General features: G+C 41.8%; 1 pseudogene across 1 annotated transcript; it reads left to right on the forward strand.

The window, feature by feature from the left end:
* The first annotated feature begins 4613 nt into the window (after positions 1 to 4613).
* Positions 4614 to 5111, forward strand: LOC309852814 (large ribosomal subunit protein uL23 pseudogene; annotated as a pseudogene). The gene has a single exon. The product of its transcript is annotated as a large ribosomal subunit protein uL23 pseudogene (transcript).
* Positions 5112 to 6353: the final 1242 nt, after the last annotated feature.

Raw genomic sequence — 6353 nt, forward strand, 5'->3', positions numbered from 1 at the left:
GGGACAACTCTTCATGATTTAAAAAGTTAATGTCTGGCGTCAGCTCTCTTCCTTATAGATGAGACATAAAAGGCATTAGGGTTCCAATACTGATGGCCAATAAAGAATTCTTGAGAGGCCTTTGGTATAAAAATGTGGTTTTGTTGAAGCTGGATGACAGGACCTGTGGGCAAAAAGAGTTGCCCTGGGATTATGAGAAGTGACCTATTATATACATTCATGTTCTGAGGAGGGTAGGGATAGCTTAAGGCTCCCAGGTATTTTGGAAACAAGGTTTCCAACACCTTGAGGGAGCTAGCTATTGTTGAGAAAGGTCATTTATTACTGTTTAGTAAAATCTCTGGTATGAGACCCTTCAGATGTAGATGGGAGGGTCATAAGTTTGGAGGATGATTGCCAACATGTATTTTGCAGGGTAGAGAAAAAGGATGATTCGAAAGCAGTTTTTATATGTTTAATTTGATTTACAGGATCCTGGGGGATGGGCTAAGATTGCCTATTGCCCTTGGCAAAATGTTAAGCTGGGAGGCAGTTGGATCCCTGGAGGGAGGGCAACTCTTCCTGTATCAAGGACTTGTCAGTGGGCTGTAATTGTGAAGAAATATAATAATCTTTCTTCACCTTTATTTCTCATATCATCCCCCCCACTGAAAAGTTTCTACCCTTAAATCTTGAAGGTTGCTCAGAGCGCAAGTTCTCATCTTTTGTAACTTTACCTGCTGAATTGATACATAGCGATGTCCCTACCTGTGGGTCAACATTGGTCATTTGGGGCTTATACAGACATGACTTATGAAACAGAAGCAGCTGAATCCAATGGAGACTGCGTATGTGGACATCATGGGTGGAAAGGGTCATCTGTGAGCTTGAAGTCATGGCAGGTAAGGCATCTCAGGACCAAGTGGGGAGACTTGGGACAAAACGACAACATAAAAAGAACCCTAAATAAGGGTCCTCTGATAGTTGACAAAATCTCCTGGACTCTAGGAGTTTCCCTAAGCATTGAAGGAAGAAGAGTGATTGTCACATGCCAATATGAGTGTCCATGTCTGTTAAAACCCAGAAATACTTTCGTAGTCATCTAGACTGTGTGCACAGCATTTTGTTTTCAGGATAGCACACATTCTATCTTGTGCAGCTGTTACAACATCTAACGCCTTTCTAGTCAGAAAAACTGCTTCATGCATTCGTGTTACTTAAGTATTTAGTAGAGAAATACTATTCTGAGAATCATTTAGGGCTTTGATCATGTACTTAAGAGCTTTCCTGTGTCAAACAACCACCTCCAGTCCCAAAGAGGAAAAAAAGAATTAAGTGGTACTACCAATGAGACACAGAAAACGTCCACCAGTTTTAACTTTGTAAGGTTAGGGACACCTGGGTGGCTCTGTTGTTGAGCATTTGCCTTTGGCTTGAGTCATGATCTCAGGGTCCTGAAATAGAGCCCCACATCAGAGAGAGCCCCCTCTCCCACTCCCCTGCTTGTGCGCTGTCAAATAAATTAATTAAGCTAACAAAAATAAAAATACACTTAGAAGGTTGGCTGGTTGGTCATGGTGTTAATAATGCATCTGTGCATCCAGGCAAAACCCAGAGCACAGTGGACCCTCCAGCCTGAGGGAAGCCATGAACATCTTAGAGCCACATAGCCACTGAGTCCCCCTAGCAGACATCCATCTAATTTGGGGCCTCCTTTTGATGAGGGAGCAGAAGGCTGGCTGAGGACAAAGGAAAATCTGGTACCTTACACCCCCCCCCCCCCACCTCGGTGACACATATGACATCCCTCAGGCACTCCTGGCTGCCCTAAAAGAAAAACAAAGAGTTAACTTGCAGAGATCACAATCCTGCAAGACAGGAGTCTCCCTCCATCTACAAATGTCCTAGTGATTTACAACAAAGAAGCTTATCAACAGCGTAACTTTCGGAGACAAGTAACGCAGTTCCTAAAGCCCTAACATCACCCTCCCCTCCATAAAACTGAAAGAGGCTGAGATGGAAGGAAATGTAAATAAAGTTAAATTTCTTCTAAAGCTAAAGCTCATCGTGTGATAGAAGAAATGTGACATTCCACCAGTAAACGCCCAACTGTCGTCATGTTAGTGCCTCATTAGAGGGAAAAACAGCCTTGGCTTGATAATAACCATGCCTTCAGTATCTTAACAGTCTTCTTTACCATGAAAGCCCTTCTGAACACCCTCTTTGTGTTCAGAAGGTCTGTCACCTACCCAACTCCTGTGTATATAATCAGCCACTCCTCAGGATATCAGGGCAGCAGTTCTTCCTGCCCAAGGGACCTGTCCCCATGCTTTAATAAACCACCATTTTGTACCAAAGATGTCTCAAGGATTCTGTCTTGGTCATCAGCTCTGGACCTCACCCCACTGAACCTCACCTATGTTCTAAAACTTCATCACTTTAACTGCAGTCAAGGTATCAAGGGCTCTTCAGTTTTGGGGGGGGGGGGGTCTTTTGAATTTGTGTCATAAAAGACAGTCTTCTGTCACTTTGTAGGGACCAAGAGAGTCCAAATCTAGGGACCAATTTTCTTAGCAAAGTTCTTTTGTTTTGTTTTGTTTTGTTTTTTTCTTTACCTCCGTGGACTTTCTACACAAATCAACAGCCTGGTGTAAACCCAGTATTACCTTCCACTGCTTATTTTTGTGTATAAAGATCTTTTCCTTCATTATCAATGAGACAGTCCTGTGCATTTTTGAATATCTTTGTTCCTGGGCTATGTGAATTTCTCAGTCTGAAAAGACTGGTCTTATGGACTTTCTTGAAGTTCAGACTGTGCTCACTCTGACAAATAAATAAATAAATCTTTAAAAAAAAAAAAAGATTGTTTTCAACCACAGGCCCAAAGAGGATTAAGCATCCTTACAGATAAAGGCAAAATAGAGAAACTGGGGGCGCCTGGGTGGCTCAGTGGGTTAAGCTGCTGCCTTCGGCTCAGGTCATGATCTCAGGGTCCTGGGATCGAGGCCCGCATCGGGCTCTCTGCTCAGCAGGGAGCCTGCTTCCCTCTCTCTCTCTCTCTGCTTGCCTCTCTGCCTACTTGTGATCTCTGTCTGTCAAATAAATAAATAAAATCTTTGAAAAAAAAAAAAATAGAGAAACTGGTTTTTCCAGGACGGGAAAGAGAAAAACAACTGTTCACATTTTCTCATCAAGAGCAGACCAAAAATTCAAGAAAACTTTGTCTTTTACAAAAATAAAAGAGACTCTCAGTCTTACACCAATGTACTTTAAAACCCATTCATTTCAGTCTTAGTCTATCCTGACCACACCTAAAATTCCTTTCCAAAGATTTCCCTTCAAAATGTTCTATAATTTTCCTTTGCATTCAGATGTTTCCCAGGCCACTTTTCTCCAAAGAAGCAATGTCATTTAGGACAAAACTACTTTCTTTTACCTTCAACAAAAATGTATTTTCATTCTTTGATCTTCATTGTACACACAGAGTTGCTTTTCTTTTTTTTTTTTTTTTAAGATTTTATTTATTTATTTGACAGACAGAGATCACAAATAGGCAGAAAGGTAGGCAGAGAGAGGAAGGAAAGCAGGCTCCCCACTGAGCAGAGAACTTGATGTGGGGCTCGATCCCAGGACCCTGAGATCATGACCTGAGCCAAAGGCAGAGGCTTAACCCACTGAGCCACCCAGGCTCCCCCAGAGTTGCTTTTCTTATTTCTATGAGTGTTAATTACATTTAGCAGCATTTTGCACTCTTCAAAATCTTAGTCTCCAGGGAAGACTAAGTAGTAATCAACTGTGAACTGTTACATCAGAACTCTTTGGATGACAAATTTATGAATCAGTTAAGCACAAAGCATTTTTACCCACACATTCAAATATCCTTAGTTCTTTTTCAATAAGAAGTCAAAAGCACAGTCCTATATTCAGTAATCAATGCTTTAGTATTTTATTTCATTTGAAATAAAACTAGATGTCCAATGAATTCAATCCCACTTATCATCCAAGCAAAACATTTCAGGTTACCGAAGACTTTGAAAGCTTTCTTAACAATGGCCCATGAAAACTTTGAGACAGACAGTGTTAACCATCATTTCAAGTCATCTTTTTGCTATCAAATCCCAAAAGAGGTAGCATGAGCTTATTTGACCTTTAGCAAATGTCAATAGGATCAAAGTTTTACATTTTATGCCAATAACCTTAAAGACATGTCTATCTTAATTAAACCAACAAAGTACCACCGCATTGCCAATTTTTACCTGGAACACTGGTGGGGAAATCTTAACTGGGCTGTGCCAAATCCACGGGGTGGTCTTCTTTGCTCCTCACAATGAATAGTAGTAGGAGGAGAAGCCAATGGTTCTGGAGGCATGGAGGCCAGTAGAGAATCCAGTAATTCAGGCCCCACCCATGCTGGTGTAGAAATGGGAGGAGGGCCTGGAAGTGCTCCCAGAAAGCAGACAGAGGGTGTCGTCCACTTGGCCAGAGGATTAAGCACCATACTTTTTCCACCAACAAGGGGAATTAGGCAGTCCATGACAGACCAGAGATGACAGGGAATTTCCCCTGAAACAAAGGGCGTTTCAGCAGCTGCTTGGGAATGCCCCTTATATGTCACATCCTCCCCTTTTACAAAGATGGCACCAAAAGCTAAGAAGGAAGCCCCTGCCCCCCCAAAACTGAAGCCAAAGCAAAGGCTTTGAAAGCCAAGAAAGCGGTTCTGAAAGGTGTCCAGTCACAAAAAAAAGAAGATCCGCACATCACCTATGTTCCGATGACCCAAGACTCTGCGTCTCCGAAGGCAGCCCAAATACCCTCAAAAGAGCACCCCGAGGAGAAACAAGCTTGATCACTATGCCATCATCAAGTTCCCCTGACTACTGTGTCAGCCATGAAGGAAATAGAAGACAAAAACACTCTTGTGTTCATTGTGGATGTCAAGGCCAACAAGCACCAGATCAAACAGGCTGTGAAGAAGCTTTATGACATTGATGTAGCCAAGGTCAACACCTTAATCAGGCCTGATGGAGAGAAGAAGACATCAGTTCGGCTGGCCCCTGACTATGATGCTTTAGATGTTGCCAACAAAATTGGGATCATCTAAACTGAGTCCAGCTGGCTAAATCTAAATACAGTTTTTTCGGGATAAAAAAAAATGTCTCATCCTGAGGGAGACCAACCACAGCTGGCTCCAGTCAGAGGCATTAAAATGGGCAATGAGTGAGGGAGAAGCCCCCACATCTATTAGGAGCAAGAACAGTGAGAGAGAGAGAGTCAGAAGCCCCTTCATCCACAATAGCCTCTTTCCTCCCATAACCTGGGTTTGTTTGGAGGAGGCCTATTTAGATAATTACTATCCAGTAGGTCAGGAGGGAGTTTACTGGTCTGCTTATGACCAAACACATTCTGTAAGAGGCCTTTAGGTTCATGTCCTGATTTAGAGCCTTGAAGGCCTGGGATGGACCAGGGTACTTATGTCTATTTTCCCAGTTTCCTGCAGAAAATATCTAACTGATAGATCCTACTGAAGTCATGCATGCATGCAGTAATTAATTGCATTAATTACATTTGCAGGCAATGTAATTAAATGAGTCATTTACATGAAAACAAAAGGAGAATGGTGATTCATGATTAAAGCAAATGTTAAGCCAGTTTCTGTCTTCTAAGGGTAGCAGTTGACCAGACATCTGGTCAGATGTCCAACTTGAAGTATCTTGAGATAGAGGACAGGTAGCAACCACCGGACAGATCTTCCTGGTTTATAGTTCAAATGCATCTGCTCTTGTTTTCAGTGGCTCATGGAGCCACAGCCCTAAGACTGTTTATACGGGAGCTATTAGGGCAATTTTATTACATCAGATCATTTACGTTAAGTTTGAAGACCTTTGGGGGAAAAAGGCAGTTTTTGTTCTTAAATGATTCCAAGTGTGAAACATGAGAGAAGAATCAAAATGTTAATATAGGGATTGGAAGCCAGGCACTAGACGACCCTAGAAGAAATCTGGATTCAGTACATTTTATTATGAATACTATTAAAATTTTTAATCTATATACATGTGTTATTAAAACATATTTTTCTCTGTAATCACCTCATTGTTACCAAACACACCCAAATTAACACTAACTTTATTGTAAAGTAAGTCTAGCTCAAGAAAGAAAACTTGGCCTGGTTATTTACATAAGCAAACCAAGAATAGAGGTTTGACTTATAGCCTCTTTTTTTTTTTTTAGATATTATTTATTTATTTGACAGAGAGAGACCACAAGTAGGCAGAGAGGCAGGCAGAGAGAGAGAGAGAGGGAAGCAGGCTCCCTGCCCAGCAGAGAGCCCAATGCAGAACTTGATCCCAGAACCCTGAGATTATGACCTGAGCCGA

Source organism: Mustela nivalis, assembly GCF_964662115.1.
Source record: "Mustela nivalis genome assembly, chromosome: 18".
In the NCBI taxonomy this organism is placed as follows: domain Eukaryota; kingdom Metazoa; phylum Chordata; class Mammalia; order Carnivora; family Mustelidae; genus Mustela; species Mustela nivalis.